We start from the raw sequence: 16,975 nt of genomic DNA, 5'->3' as shown, positions 1-16,975 counted from the left end.
CTGTGTTTATGCAGCATTTATTCAGCATTTTTAAAGCCCTTAAATGCCTGCCATGAATATTACAGTGGCACCACACAGGAGCAGTAGCATTGTGTTGTGTAAAAATGAAGCTGCACCAGGCTTTGAAGAGTCAGTCCTTATGCCATAGTAGCTGACTATTGTGTCTACTATTTCTACACCCACATCAGTGGTCGGGTCATACCTAGAGATTTTCCCCACTCCCCCCTCCCTTTTCCTTCTATCTTCTCTTCCTTTCCACTTTCGTAAAGCCCCTAATTTTGGGCCTGGCTATGGTCTATTATATTTCATGTTGACAGATTTCCTCTCATAGATGGCAATATCTTCACAACCGAGCTCTTACACTCCCATGGAAGTCCAAGCCACTAGCTCAGTTTCTAAGCCTCTGCTGGTTGCTCTATCATAAAGTGTTTTGTTCCCAACATGAGGGTTCCTGACTCAACCCTAATTCACCCTTTGTTCACTACCGGTCTTACCACCAGGCTGTAAGTGAAGCATAGCTTAGATTTATGTGCTCCTACAGTTAGCACCCTTAAATGAAATTGTGCCCCATTCCAATCAGATGGCATGTACTATGCGATTTGTGTACCACAAATGGACGTGATACTCAATCTTGTGTTTATTGTAATGTTGTTATACCTGCACAGAACTACCATGTGTATTTTTTTCTCTTTGTATGCCTTATAACCTGTTTATTGACTTTCTCAATAAAAAACTTTGAATGAGAAAGAAAAAAAATTAATTATAAATGTTGCTTTCATGAGGCATCAATGCTTGTCTGTTGCCTTTATTGATTTCAGTGGTAATGCTCTGTAGCCACATTTTAACAGCACCTATAGCGTTTATGGCATGTTAGCAAAGCATTTATAAAGTGATAACTGGACAATGGAGGAGAGACAGTGTAGGTTTCTGTATCCCAGGATGCACTGGGAAGTAATATAGAACTAGGACAGAGCACCTCCAGCCACTTCCTCTTTGCACAGAGCAGCTGTGTGGTAACACTATTTGCTTCTGTCTGCAGGCAAAAGCTTTAAGCCAGGCAGTGATACTGACAGTGCCAGAGGCATTGAGGATTATTGTCAATGGCAAAGCTTTTTGTTTCTGCAAAGCTGAGCTGGACCAAGCCAAATGTCAGAGAAATCAAAGTATACAAATCCATCTTCCACAGAATTTTCTAAAATTTCTGCTATCACATTGCAACCTAACCACGCCACCAAGTAGATCATTTCCTTTACATCACATTTTCAGCACTTCGTAAACACAACAAAAGCACATAATAAATGCTATAGGAGCATTAATCAGCAGTGCTTCATTCTTCATAATCAATGCACATGTCAATGAGCCCTTAAAGTAGGACATTAGACATGTTTGTTGTCTTGTTCTATTAGAAATGAGTAGATTTTTTAGTTGCTAATAAGCTAATCAGTGGCTGGGGAGTTCTTATATACATGTTGATCTGGGCAACATTAAATAAAAATAAACATAGTCTTTACGCATTTCCTATCATCAGCTCTGTGCAGCCAAAAAAGATCTTGCAGTGGGGAGATGCAAAGTGACAAAGGTGTATTGAGTTACACAAACCTATTACTTTACAAAGAGTTTTCACTTGTGGAGGTGAAAGGAGAGGTGGAGAAATGGACAATTGACTTAGATTGCTGTATTTTATACCTTTGTGTCTGAATCTGAATACATTATATTTAATTACATATTTTGTCTGATTGTCATTTTACATTATTTACATTAGAAATATACATTTAAGTGTGTCTACACTGAAAATATGGTATATTGCAAAATATCAGTCCATAGATGTGGAATCTGCATTTTCATTTATATTTAACTGGTAATCCTAAAAAATAACACAATTTCTGGCCTATGGTGGCTATGCTTACTCACTTAACTTTATCTGTGGAGGGAGCCATGGTAGTCTCTGTAGGACAGAACTGCAAACACACAAAAACCTCTCTTCAACTTCATTATGTGGGGGTGGGACAATTACTAATTTACAGTTGTTTGGGAAGAAGATAAAGTTGTTTGATATACCAGTTTAATTCACAAGAACTTACAAGGACACTGAGCTTAGGTTCACATACTGTATGTGAGGATCAGGAACACATGCTTATTCATACGCTTTCCCGAACCAAACAGAAACACCCTGCTCTTTAGCAGACACACATAGGTGTCATTAGTTCCTAATGGCGCCCGCACGCATTGGCACCCATGCACCATATGGTTCTATATTTTGTGTTTTTACACAACAGGGACTGGTAAGCTACTTTATATAAATGTTTGTTCTTTGGTTTAAATATCCTTTAAATGTGTCTCTGTAAGAGAAATGTGCAGGTAATTAGTAGGAATCCAAAGGATGCATGTGATAGAACTATAGAATTATATTAGGGCTACATTTTCTCACAGTGTCAGTCTATAAGATTACCGTGTTTTAGTATGCTGCATTTGATCTGTAATGGAAGCAGCATAAGATGCAGTTCTATAAATGTAAGAATATATACTAAATCACGTGTTCACCTTAGAGATCTGTTGTTTGCCTCTCCTTTCACTAGACACAAATTGTGATCAATTGATAACTCCTCATATGCTCTTTTTTTAATCATGACAAAATGCTTTTAAACCAATTAGGTGTTGCTTTAAAAAAGAAGTATAGCCAAAACTTGTTTGGCTGTACTTCTCCTCACAGGAGTGCATTTCGTTTTGCACTCTTGTGACCCGTTTTCAGCAGACAGCAGGCTGAAGACCGCTCTCTGCTGACTTTACAGAGCCAGTCCAGGCTGGGGTGTTATCACGACCATTGAGTTGGGATCCTCCCAGGAGCATGGACCGACACCCAGCTCAGCCTCTCAGCAAGCCGCTGAGAACCTGAGGCAGCCGCTCCCACCCCCTCCACAGCCCAGCACTCCAGTGAGCGAGAAGGGGCAGAGCAGAGAGCTTCTAATTATCAGTCAGCAGCTCTCTGCTCACGGAGCTGTGAGAACTGAGTGATCGATGGTGTTCAATCACTCGGTTCTCAGTGTTAGAGGCGCCAGGGGGACAGATGGAGCATCCACCTAGGAAAGTATGAATCTAAAAAAAAAAAAAAAAAAAACATCTCTTTTAAGTACAATATCTGTTAATATATATAAGTACTAAACATGTAAAAGTTTCAGGAGTTTTTATAGGAACTGAAGATGTTAGAAAAAGGTTTGAGAAAATATCAAACCCAATGATGTTATATTACCCAAAATCACTGCATCACTTTATTAGTTTGTCTGCTGCATTCTCTGTAGTGACTGTCTCTAATGTAGGTTTTTTTCCTGAATATTTGCCCACTCTTGTTTGCCATCTTGTCCTTGCTCCATGGGTAACCCTATTTTATAAATAAAACACATCCTAACAAACAACATCAAATATGCTTTTAACAATGGGTAGTCGCAAATATCCATTCACACAACATATCCCTAATATATACTTTTGTGGATGATGTTATGAAGAACAGTTTAGCACCTTGGGGGAAAAAGTATTGCAATGTGTCCAGCAGGGAATAGTGCAAATTGAGTTACACATAATAAAGCGAGTCAAGAAGCTACTTGTTTTGTTCCAAAGGAATTTCCATATATTTTGAGATTATAATGGAGCAAAGAATCTGTTTAATATATTTTCGGAATATAGATAATAAATTAGGTTCTAAATGTCCCTTGTCAGCCATGATGTGTTTGTACTACTGTGCAACTGAATTCAAAGTACTGGAAAAGATGTGACATTTTAAATCTATAGCATTTCTGTTGATGCATGTTAAGGAAGAAAAAGGCAATGCAAAATCTAATAAAAATGTATTAAATATTTTCTCATTTCCTTGCGTCAGGCACACATGACAAAAGTCCCACTGCTATCTTATTCCATTATTTCAAAACAAATGATCTCAGCTGTACTAGGTCATTAGTAACAGACCAGTTGTGTCTTTCTTTAATCTCTGAGAACATTAGCCTGAGGAGAGGGGGCTTCTAAGCCATGTATAGAAGTGCAATGATACTTTCCATTTTTCACCAATTATTTCACATGCACAGAATCCAGCAGTCAAATGCTCAGCAGGCAGCATAAATGGTTTATTCTGATACTTTGTGTACAGATTAATCTTTTTTTATAGTGGTATTATATTTTATTATTCAATATTTATTAATGTAATGAAACATATTTTGCAGTGATATATAAGGCTTACCCTAGATAGAACTGTCCCTAAAAAAAATATTTTGCTGCCTCAAAGTCTTACAGAGCACCAAATAGATTGTCAGTATTTCGTGACAAGGAGCCCCTGGTATAAATTATCACAGCATATACCAAAGTACCTGATTATGGACTCTACATGTTATCTCCTGATTTAATGGTACAATGATAATAATGACAATAACCAGAGGTGAAGCTGCTTTATCATATAGTATACTTATTTATTGCACATGTACAAAATTAAAAGAAAATAAAAATTTAGTTTGATTTACTAAAACTGGAGAGTGCAAAATCTGGTAAAGCTCTGCATAGTACCCAGTCAGCTTCCATTTTTTTTGTCAAAGCTTAAATGAACAAGCTGAAGTTAGAAGCTGATTGGCATGCACAGCTGCATCAGAGTTTGCACACTCCAGTTTTAGTAAATTAGCCCTATGCCATGCAATAGATAAAACAGTTTCCCTCAAAGAACCTGTTCCCAAACCAGTATTGGTATTTATAAACTAAGTGAAATACAATGTAGCCATAGCTTGATTACTAGAGCACTTATTACTGGACCTCCCCGCTGTACAATACTATGCTGAACCTCAGCAATTATCACTCACGATAATGGTATCCACACTAGCAAGGTAGAAAGCATTCTATCAATTCTGTAGTATCCCACATATAGTAACACAAGTAAATCAGCCAAATTAGATTGTCCATTCTCCATCCATCAATACTTCTTTGTATTCTAAAAATGACACACTTATACTTCTATGCTGACATGGTGGAACATTCACAGGGAGCGTACCACTTTTTCTTCTAAGTTCCATGTGAATACAGTGAGCATATACTGTGTTAATCCTTCTAAATAAACAAGCATAGAAGGTCTATAATGTTCAATGAATTGCTCTCTTGCAACGCAGCCCTAGAAGTGAAGAATAAATCAAGGGTGTGTATGTCGAATAATATGTCCTCCTTATCACATTCAATGAATGTGTGCACTGGCCAGTTGTTTATAAGTATGAGTCAAACATTAAAAATATAAAAAAAAAAAAAAATCAAACATAAATAGTTCAAATTATAGCTTATGAAGAAGTATCTATATAATATGATTCAGGTGAATCTCTAGTGCTTGAATCACCCAGTGCGACCCCCACCAATGCCAGAAAAACACTTTCACCACATATAGTTGTTGTCTAATGAATAGAACAGAAAACATCACTTATGATAAGATCCAGGTCACCAGAGGTCTGTAAGTCATCATAGCTCACAATTATCCGCTCTAACCGAATCATAGGACCCTCTTTAGAATGTATCCGGGTGCATGGATCATGACCAGGCAGCTTTATTTCTCATGGTAAAAACAGTTCAGCGTATCACATCCATAGTAAGAAGTCACCAATGACAAAGAAGAAAAAATCTCATGGTGCAGTATTTATTGGTAGACTGACATAAAAACAAACATAAAAAAAACTTGTACCTATAGCATGTAAACAAAAATTGCCAATCCAACCAGGGAAAACGGCAGGACCTCAAATGCAAAACATCATGTATGAAATAGTAAGCTTATACTTACATGAAGCGCTGCCAATCTGAAACAGAGTAGCGGCCAGGACCTCAAGCGTTGTATAGTGATATCAGATTGTGTGGTTTTTATAACCTTGCATTTTGCTGCATTTTTTCAAACAAAAAGTGCATATTTTTTTAACCAAATTTGGGGTACTATTAACAATGAATGGCAACGCGAGCACAACAGGCGATTTTCAGGCATTTCTTAAATTGCACAATTTGATGCACATTTACAAAATACCACAGTGTTAATGCTGCCTAAGTGAATCATGTTGCCTTTAGATTTCTTAATATTTAGTTGTCCAGCCTATTGCCCCTTTCTTTAACCTGCTATTTTAATTAGATAGGATGATTATAATGTAATATCCCCTTCCACCATAAAAATGTTTATGTTGCAACTCTATACTTAGATATTACATACAGCTTAATATGGTTATGTTTTTTTTTTGCAAATGATGCAGTCCTCATTCCCACATTCACTATTCAGTGAAGGACAGACATGTACCACATAGGCAATAAACCATGTGGTCCAGCCTATCTTTGCTCTCCAAAAGGAAAACAACAAGCAATCAACCAAATACTTTCAATGCTTTATAATATTTTTCTTATAGCAGTGCTGTCCTGATTATTTAGTCCTTGCACCCTGAAAACTTTCATAAAGCTGCATCATGCTGATTTGTGTCACTATGCCTTTGAATTTAGTAAGTGAAAATATGTTGTTTGTTTTTTTCTCCTTCTATGCTGTTATGCTTTGTTGTATATATATATATGTTATAGTGTATATTTGTTATACTTGTGTGTGTATATATATATATATATATATATATATGATAATTTTGCCTGACAATGAAGGAGTTAAACATGGAGGTCAAAACTAGTTCACAATAATCTAGTCTGTAATCATCTTGTCTATGTGCTGTACAGTCACTGACATTCCCAATGCAATCCCGTTACACTCGGTGCCTACTAAATGGGTTTAAAGTTTATACAAATAATGTGCTGAGCTATCATATTGCCTGCTCTTTAAAACGTGTGTTATTAGTTTTCATATAAACCTGCACAAACCACATCACGTCTTTACTGTAAATGCAAAAATGATTTATTTAGAGTCTTTTATTGCCTATACTTGGAAAGCTCCGTCATATTTTCTGTCTATATATCAACCATGGACCAAGTCGACCAAGGTCATCTGCTCATTATTCTTCTAATCTGTACAATTCCTTGCCAGAATAATGTTTGATATATCTCCACTGCTGCTTAAATCAAAAGCATCTTAGTTTGACTTGGGTTTCTCATGATTGTTTGCATGATAGCTTTCTGTAAGTGATTGACTGCTAATCACTGAATCTGTGATACCAGGAATGAAAAATGAATATTCTTTTTACTCCTGAATTATGCATATTGCAAATCTAAAGCAATATGCAAGGTTGGTGATGTTCCTGCCTACATCAGTAACTAATCCATCTTTAAAGAAGATCATTCAGCTAAACTGAGACAGTTGATTTCTTGTACATGGGGAAGACAGAATAGCTGAGCAATTCTTCAGTCTTCTACATGCCCCAAATCATTTTCAAAACATGTTGCAGCAGAAATGTTATCCTATTTTCCAATTATCCATTTATTATTAAAGAAAATATTTTTTCTCTTGGTCTGGGTATTAGGAGCCTATAAGTAGGGAAACTACCAGGTGCCAATCACTTTATAGTACCTTAAACCACATCGCTCCCAGCCCAATAAAGTGTACAAAAATGTAGAGAGAAGGTATACACAAAAGTCATGCTATTAGGGACAGATGTGGTTTAAACCTTGTAATACCCTACCAAAGAGCTAAAATCCCAGTTATAGTGAGGCCATGATACAATGTTCTATTACCAGAGGCTAAAACAACATGCTATACTAGCACCTAGAGGCACAGACCTTGAGTGCCTTATGTTAAATCTGTCCCTGTTTGGTAAATCTCTTAAAGGGATAGTAAACACACACTGTATAATTCACATTATCCCTTATCTTTCTGTATGTGGATGATTGCACTGTAATTATTTTAATTTTAAAAAATCGAAGTACCTTTTTCCTAATCAATACAGTTGTCACGTGACCCAGATCTTTCCCAGCCTGTGTGCAGGAAAACATAAGCAGGAGGAGCTTCTAGTCTTCTGCTGCTAGTCACAAATTCACAAAAAAAATAACCTTTGGAGTTAAAGTAAATACATCATTTAAAAAAACTGTTTTAAATCATCATAAAATATATAACTTAAATCTAATATTTATTATTTTTTACAATGAGAAGATTCCTGCTAGTCATCGGCTGTGCCACACCCCTCCAGCCTGTGTCTTAGAATAGCAGGGAAGATGTAATATCCAACCTCCATTGTGTTTCATTGGTTAGTGGGCATGGAGGAGGAGGGAGGGAGTGGGCTGTGGTTTACCACTGTGTACCACTGTGTATATGCCCAGGTGTGTGACTCTATAGTCACATGGTCTGCTCAGATGTTATAGAGAGGAAATGCTCAGTGTAGAAACTCACTGAAAACTAAGCATTTGCAGAGCTGTCACCACTGCTCTGCAAAATTCCCAAATGCATTGAGGACATGATCAAAAGGGGGAGATAGAGAAAAGCAGGATCATCCAGAATGTTTCCAGAATACAAACAACAAATCCCAAAGTGATTGAGTGAGTATGAACAGCTCATAATACAGCATTTAGTGATAGTTTTTTGAGGTATCGTGGCGATCATTAGAGCGAGAGCAATAATTCAAACTCAAGACCTCCTCTGTTACTCTAAAAAGGTAACCGTTAAAAATGTTTAAATCGTTGCCTATAGAGATTTTTAAGTACCGAAGTTTGTTGCCATTCCACGAGTGAGCCCAATTTTAAAGCATGACATGTTAGGTATCTTGTAACTCGGTGTAACATCACCTTTCCGATTATACAAAAAAATTGGGCTAACTTTAGGGGTTTACTTTTTCTTTTTTTAATGAAAGTGCATTTGAAAGGCCGCTGCGCAAATACCGTGTAACATAAAATTTTGAAACGATCGCCATTTTATTCACCAGGGTCTCTGCTAAAATATATATATATATATATATATATATATATATATATATATATATATATATATATACTGTATATATAATGATATGAGGGTTCTAAGTAATTTTCTAGCAAAAAATACTGATTTTAACTTGTAAGCAACATATGTCAGAAGAAGGCTTAGGATCCAAGCGGTTAAGTGATAGGTTACATATAAGGATACGTGTTAAAATTCAGGCAAAACTTTCTAAAGACTGTTTGGAGTTAGGATTGAGTGTTAACTGGGAGTTAAGTGTTGTTGTTAACTGATGGATACTTTTATTTTTAAACTTGCTTCAAAGTGTAATTCCACTTTTACAGTCAGATTGGGATAACATCTACTTTATATTTGTTACATGCTCTCATTCACATAGCATGACTCAAAAAAACATATACTGTATAACACTGAAGCTTACCTTTTTTTTAGATATTTTCTTCTGGGAATTCCAGCACTGTAAAATCCTACTAGTTCTCTTTGTTTATGAGAACTCTATCCCCCATACAGATCCCATAGCTGACTTCCCCCCACCACCAACACCCATAATACTTGACTAGACAATGAAAGAAATGTTGGTGTCCCTGCAGGCTTCTCTACATGCTGACATCACCTCCTCCCTGAAATGGGTCAGAGCCAGTGTAGATGACCTGGGCGATGTAGAGACAAAAACTGAAAACTTTGCCTCCTCCTCCAATGCCTCAGTTGACTCGAATACTGACAAAGGAGAGGACATTGCCTGGCTAAAAAGCTAAACTCAAGGATCCAGGAGGAAAAACCTAAAAATAAGAGGAATCACTAAGTCTGTGCTTCTGGATCTACTACATTCAACAGATGCTTCGCTCCATCCTCCCTAACATCTCTAGAACTAGTTGGGGACAGAATTCACTGCCTCCCAAGACTGTCCCACCTTCCCAACAACATCATGAGGAACATGATTCTTTAAGTCCATTTCTTCCACTTTAAGGAACAAGTTATATCTCTCTGCAAGACCATCGTAGCTCAAGACCCCACACTTTATAATGTGCAAGATGGAGGGTTATCATCATGCAAGAGATTTTAAACCTAATTAGTATGCCTTGGAAAATAGAGCAGGTAAACTACTGACAAAAAGACTTGCAACTGAAAGGTCCAAAGCAAAAATTAATTTCCTATATTACCAAGTAGATAACCATAAAATAGTCAACCCACAGGATATAGCTGACTCATTTGCCAGTTATTATGGCACCTTTTATAATTTGAATGACAATCCTACCACTATTCAGACTCAGTAGTAATAGAGTTCCTTAACAAGCTAAACTTACCCTCTCCATGCAACTTCAAGATCTTAACTCGACATTCACGTTGACGGAAATCTTGATAAGTCACCAGAACCAGATGGCTGTGTGTCTAAGTACTACAAAACTTTTCAGCATACTCTGGCACAATACCTTATTTCCCTATTTGATGCAGGGGCCTCTTCCTCCGGTTTCCCACCGGAGATGCTCAGAGCACACATAGTAACTATCCCAAAACCCTGTAAAGTGTAAAGACCCCACAGTCCCTCAAAATGTCTGCCCTGTATAATTACTAAACGTGGATGTGACAATATAAGCCAAATTAATAGCACAGAGCCTCTAAAAGTATACTTCCTCTGCTGGTTAAGACTGACCAATCAGGATTTATCAAAAACGAAGGGATTTCCAGTCACTATTTACCAACCAGCCAGCAACCAGCCAAATTAACCTGTCTAACAGTATGCGTTAAAAACAGGGGTTTAGTTGCACACATTTGCAAATACATGCGTAAGCTGCAGGCCGCGCCAAGGCACCCTGATATCTGCAGTCTCTAACTCTATCATTAAAGAGTCTCCAAAATGGGAGCACATGCATTCTGATGAGATAGATGGAGGACAGGATCAATCAGGATTTATGCCTGGCAGACAACCTTCAGACACTACAAGATGAATAATAAATGCCATCCACTATGCCAAAACTGCTCGGATACCCTTTTTGCTGTTATCTATCGATGCTGAAAAAGCTGTATGTATCAGGCCATTCATACTCTCTATTGAAACCCTTCTGCACAAGTCTAGACATCAGAAATGTTGTCAAAACCTTTTTTGATTACAAATGGTATCCGCCAAGGGTGTCCCCTGGCACTAACTATATTTAATCTCCTTATGGAACCATTAGCACAAATTATCAGATCACATCTAAAAATCTCAGGATTCCGCATTGGGCAACTACAACATACCATTCAGTTACAGTATTAGCTCATGATGTAATCTGGCTCCTAACTAATCCACATACCTCTCTCCCTTATTAAAATCAGGTTTTGCTAATTTTTAGCACTGTTTCTTACTAAAAGGTGAACTTCTGAAAGTCTCTTATCTTAGATTTGGGCGTCCCAGAACCCCTAAAATCCCAATTAAAATCGCAGCTGTCGTAGGCATGGAATGATAGAGTGATCCCATACCTGGGTTGCACGCTTCTTCCTAATCTACAAAATTTAGCAAAACTGGACTACAAACCCTTAATAGGGAAAATTACTAGCGAACTCATCCGACTACGAGCTCATAATTTGTTGTGGACTGCGAGACAAGCTTCCTTCAAAATAAAGAATTTATCCCAAATTTTGCATGTGTTCAGAACACTTCCAATCCCTGTACCCCCAAAATATTAAGCAGCTCTTACTAGACTCTATAAAATACTACTTAGGAATGACAAAAAGCCTAGAGTGTTAAATTTAATTATCCTCAAACACACAAGGGCAGGAAGAGCTGGCTATATTGATTTGGCAGACTACTTAGTTTCTATCCATCTAGGACGGCTGAGAATTTGGTTCCATCCGACCACAGATGTACCTTGGGTAAACCTTAAGTCTTCCCTAATTCCCAGTGGAAACCTTTATCATTCCTTGTTATTAGATGCCTGGAATCCCTGGAAGCTGGATACCCTCTCGTCCAGCTTGGAGAAGGTTGCTAGCCATTTCTCATCTGACGACCCATCTCTCTTTAATACCATTCCAGATAAAACTTGGGAAACACTTCAGGACAAATTTAGGCTCTCATGTAAGGCAAGTTATTGATACCCACAAATAACCCATGCTTTACATGCTCTCCCTACAGAGCCTAAATGGATGTCGGATAAGGTCTGGGCAGACCTGTCCTCTAATGAGCACCCTAATAAGCCAACATCCTATTTTTATAACCTCTTACAGGCTAAATTGACTTTTTGTCAAGTATTCTGTTATGCTCCAATGGGAGTCTGACCTGTCAACTCAATTCTCGGTGACACAATGGAAATCAGACATTAGGTCCTTTTACTTCACTTTTAGTTGTATAGACCACTGGGAGATGTCCCTAAAAATAGTTGCACGCTGGTATTATACACCTTTCAGACCTGCCAAGTTTGGCCCTCTACATTCCCTACTTTGTTGTTGGAAATAATTATCCAGCTTATTTCTGAAGTAACTGGCCTAATTATAAAACCCATTACAGCGTTGGCCTTACTAAATCTAGGGATACTCCATATACCCTGTCATTTCCATGGAGTGATCTCTCACATACTATTGGCGGCTAGAACTGCTATCACTAGAAGCTGGAAGAAGCTGCAAGTACCTAACCCTTCGGAAACGAGAGATTATAAAAACAAATTTCATGAATGAACGCTTATTGGCTCTAAGATACAACAGATATTCTAGATTTCTTAAACAGTGGAAACCCTGGATATGCTGGTATGATGATAAATGATTGCTCCTAATATGCACTACTGCGCTGAGATGTTATATGTAACTGATGTTTTTATATTGTTTTGTTTTCTGTTACTTCATACTTAGAAAATTGTACATACATGTTATTTGGGTGACTGAAATTTTCTCTATGTTAATCTGCACCTGGTCTGTCTGACAGACTATCTCATTTACTTTATACTGTATTAAAACCTAATAAAAATCTATTGAAAATTAAGGTCAGCCATGAGGCCTCTTCCTAAAAAACATCTAAAATTGTGAATCCGAATACATAACAAACATACTGTTTAGTGGGATTTTTTTTTTTTTTTTTTTCAAATGTGACTGCAAAAGTGGAATTGTTTTGTAAAGCCCTGCTCCAGAAAGTGAGAAAAAGAACAGGAACACAGATAACAATAAAAAATCTTCTAGAGGTTTTAAACTTTCCAAAGGGATTTTTTTGTGTGTTTATATTTTGAAGATTGCCATCCCTGATTTTTTTTAAGTGCAAACCTTTAACCGCTTGACCACCAGGCCAATTCTGCCATTTCTCTCTAACATGTAAAAATTATCATTTTTTTGCTAGAAAATTGCTTAAAACCCCCAGACATTATATATTTTTTGAAGCAAAGGCCCTAAAAAAAGGGTGTTGCAATTTTTTATTTCATACGGTAGTTGCGCACCAGTTTTTCAAACGTCAATTTTTTTGAAAAAAATAAATTTGGATGAATTTTAGTGAACACAAACATAATATAATACCAACATTTTTGGTAATACTGTATATTAAAGAAGATATTACGTTAACCAAATAGATACTAAACGTCATGCTTTAAAATTGTGCACGAAACTGTGACAAACTAGGGTACTTTAAATAATAATGCAGATGTTTTAGAAAAATGCACTTTAAAGAATTTCAGTGCACAAAACACATTATATTTCCCTATTTTTGGTAAAATATAAAAAATTATGTAATACCAAGTAAATAGATAGTAAACATGTCTTACTTTAAAATTGAACATGTCCCTGGAACAGTGACAAACAGGCGATGCTTTAAAAGCCTTTACAGGTTACCAGTTTAGAGTTACACAGGATGGCTGGTGTTAGAATTATTGCTCTCTCTCAGACATTTGCCATGATACCTCACATGTGGTGCGATCACTGTTTACATATGTATGCGGGACAGACTCAACAGTACTTTCAGACATGTTTTCAAGTGTGAGCACCTCAGACAAGAACCAGTCCAGTTTCTTTGGTTTTTAGGGTTTATTTGAGAACTTGGATGGGAGAAGGGAGAAGTGGGATACTCTAACAACTGAACTTTGCACAATTAGGCAGGGACACTGTATGATGCTACTTGGTGCTATTTAGCGCTTCTCTGATGCTGTTTAACGCTGGCAGATGCTGGTTAACGCTGATGGCCAGTTACTAGAACTTCACGTCTGACTGTAGGAAAAGTCACTTTAACCACTTACTAGCCGCCCACCGTCAAATGACAGCAGATCTGTGTAGCTATTATCCTGGGATGCCGTCATATGACGGCGCACCAGAACAGCCTCTCTTGCCCACGTGCGGAGCGGCGATCGTGACTGCGCCGTGTTGCTAGGACACAGCGCAATCCCGATCTCGGTAAAGAGTCAATGACATGACTCTTTACCCATGTGTTCGGCTGTGTCCAATCACAGCCAGTCACATGTAAAGGAGGAAGTGCCGTTATTCGGCTCTCCTCGCCTCACACTGTCAGTGTGTGAGGCGAGGAGAGCCGATCAGCGTCTCTTACTCACAGGGGGAGACAAAAACAAGATCATCAGTGCCCTGATTACACAAAATGTAAATAGAGTGCCAGTTACTGCCCAGCATCAGTGCTCGCCATCAGTGCCCACAATCAGTGCCCATAGTGCTGCCAGTCAGTGCCCATCAGTGCCTGCTCATCTAGGCACTGATAAGCACTGACTGGCAGCACTATGGGCACTGATTGTGGGCACTGATGGTGCTGCCCATCAGTGCCACCCGTCAGTGCCCATCAGTGCCATCCATCAGTGCCGCCTCTCAGTGCCACCTCTCAGTGCCCATCAGTGCCGCCTATCAGTGCTCATCAGTGCTGCCTATCAGTTCCCTTCAGTTTGGCATATTAGTACCTCCTTATCAGTGCCACCTCATCAGTGCCCATAAGTGCCACCTCATCAGTGCCCATCAGTACAGCCTATCAGTGCCGATCAGTGCCGCCTCATCAGCGCACATCAGTGAAGGAGAACAATTTATTTATTTTCAAAATTTTCTGTCTTTTTTCTTTTTATTTTGTAAGAAATAAAAAAACCCAGAGGTGATTAAATACTACCAAAAGAAAGCTCTATTTGTGTGAAAAAAAATAATAAAAATGTCATATGGGTACAGTGTAGCATGACCGCGCAATTGTCATTCAAAGTGTGACAGTGCTGAAAGCTGAAAATTGGCCTGGGCAGGAAGGGGGTGAAAGTGCACTGTAGGCAAGTGGTTTAGCTCCCCAAGATACTCCTTCCTGAGGTAGCTGACTTTGAAGCAAACTGTATTGCTGAACACTTCAGGGCCCTTCCTGGCACCCCCTTTTACTCCCCAACTTCAGGGTTTAACTACTTGGCACCCCCTTTACTGTGCACTCCTGGTTAGCTGACTCCTGGATCCCCTTTGACCTCTCTGGAGTAGTCCCCTCTCCTAGGCAGACACCTGGGCATATCTTGAGTACTCACGATACTGTTTTTCCTGAAGATTTCTGCCCAGCAACGCCACTTGGTCGGCAACTCTGGATCCCTTGCAGCCCAGCTCAACCTCCGGTCCCTAGGCCGACTGCCTGGACCACGTTCACACTTTTACAGGCAGCCGTCACCTCCTCCTGGGACTGATGCTCCCGCCAAAAGACACTCGCATGCTCCTCCCAGATTTATTTCCAATCCTGCAGCAAACCCCGCCCACTGGGACAGTCATAAACCCTGGTGTGTTATTGGCTAGGTTTCCTCCACTGCCCAACACGATCCCTCATTGCATACAGTGGGGAGACTCCCCAGACTCAACAGTTCACACCTGGAGGCATGTGACAGATTAGCTAACAGGTCAGGCCCCCCTGATAAGCAGACAGGGCCACAATTATGCTTTTCCTAGCACCTACCTAGGAGGGTGCTACACTTACAAACATGTTGTAGGGTTAGCCAACACATTGCTTCCCCTACACAATCTGCACTGTGGGACTGGGATCAGGGGTCCAAAAGCATAGCCAGAAATCATTGACCAACAAACATAGCTTGTAAATTTATTCCCATACATTAGTAACCATTCTTAGAGATTGGAGCCTGACTGTTATGCCCAACTTTTAAAGTGATTTCAAAGTCTACACACTTTTTACCTTCTCTGCTTTTACCATTCTTTGCATTAAGATAAAAACCACCTGGCTCCTGTCACCGTTTCAGCACTGTCTAAGCTACAGCACCACCCCCTCGCTTCCTGCTTTCACAGGAGACATTGAAGGCAATGGGAACCATAGGCTCCTGCTGCTATCAGTCAAACTGCTGTGAAGAGGGAGCAGGGGCATTGCTTACTGGTGCTGTATGTGCCTTTGGCACACACAGCCACAGCTTGGGAGCACACATGCATCTGTGACTCCTTAGCACCTGGCTTGCTAAGGAGGCACCCAGAAAAGAGAGAAGGTAACAGTAGTGGAGGGGGGACTTCCAGTAGAGCAGAAGACAGTGCTTTCTGTGGACTATCTTTGCACAGAGCAGGTAAGTATGGCCTCTTTTGTATTTATAACAAAATATACTTTGGTATCACTTTAACTTTAATATTTGACTATCACTTTAACTTTAGCAGGATTGCACAAAGGTTAACATTTGTGTAATCCTACTGAATGCAGCATTGGAACCCCATTGTAAATAAAGCCTGGTATGTGCTTTAGCAACCAGATTAAGTTGCATTTTTTAACTGAGTGAAATTAGTAAATAAAATATTCACATTTTAGAACATAACCATCTGTGGAATTTGGGGAAATTTAAAAATAACACATGAACAAATTTCTATATTAATACATAAATTAAAACAATAATGCTGCGCCAAAGTGAAAACCCCCAAAAAATATAATAGTGAATGAAATCGTACAATGATCCAATAGATTGGATGATACCACTGTGAGTGGTAAATCAATAATATAAATAGTGCAAAGTGAGTGCAATAAATAAATCACGATAATAGAATAACACTGTGAGTAAAATAATTACAATCATTTAAATAAATAATATTGCAAAATGCATGAATGCAAAAATGGTGAAATAATTCCCAAAAAAGTCATCAATAACTGGAAATGAGTGCTGCAAATATCCCCATCAAATATCCAGTGCTGTGCTCAAGCAATGGAAATGGTGCTTCACTCCACTCATTAGGTGCTCCAAGTGACTA

The 16,975-nt window shown here is 38.7% G+C and overlaps 1 protein-coding gene across 15 annotated transcripts in view; it reads left to right on the top strand.

Annotated features, from left to right (window-relative positions):
* Positions 1–16,975, top strand: part of PTPRD (protein tyrosine phosphatase receptor type D) — a 1,741,884-nt gene that overhangs the window by 1,621,069 nt on the left and 103,840 nt on the right. The window lies entirely within an intron of this gene.

This window comes from Pelophylax lessonae (assembly GCF_965119305.1).
Source record: "Pelophylax lessonae genome assembly, chromosome: 1".
Classification (NCBI taxonomy): Eukaryota; Metazoa; Chordata; class Amphibia; order Anura; family Ranidae; genus Pelophylax; species Pelophylax lessonae.
The sequence above is the reverse complement of the archived record's forward strand: the minus strand, read 5'-3'. Positions and strand labels throughout refer to the sequence as shown.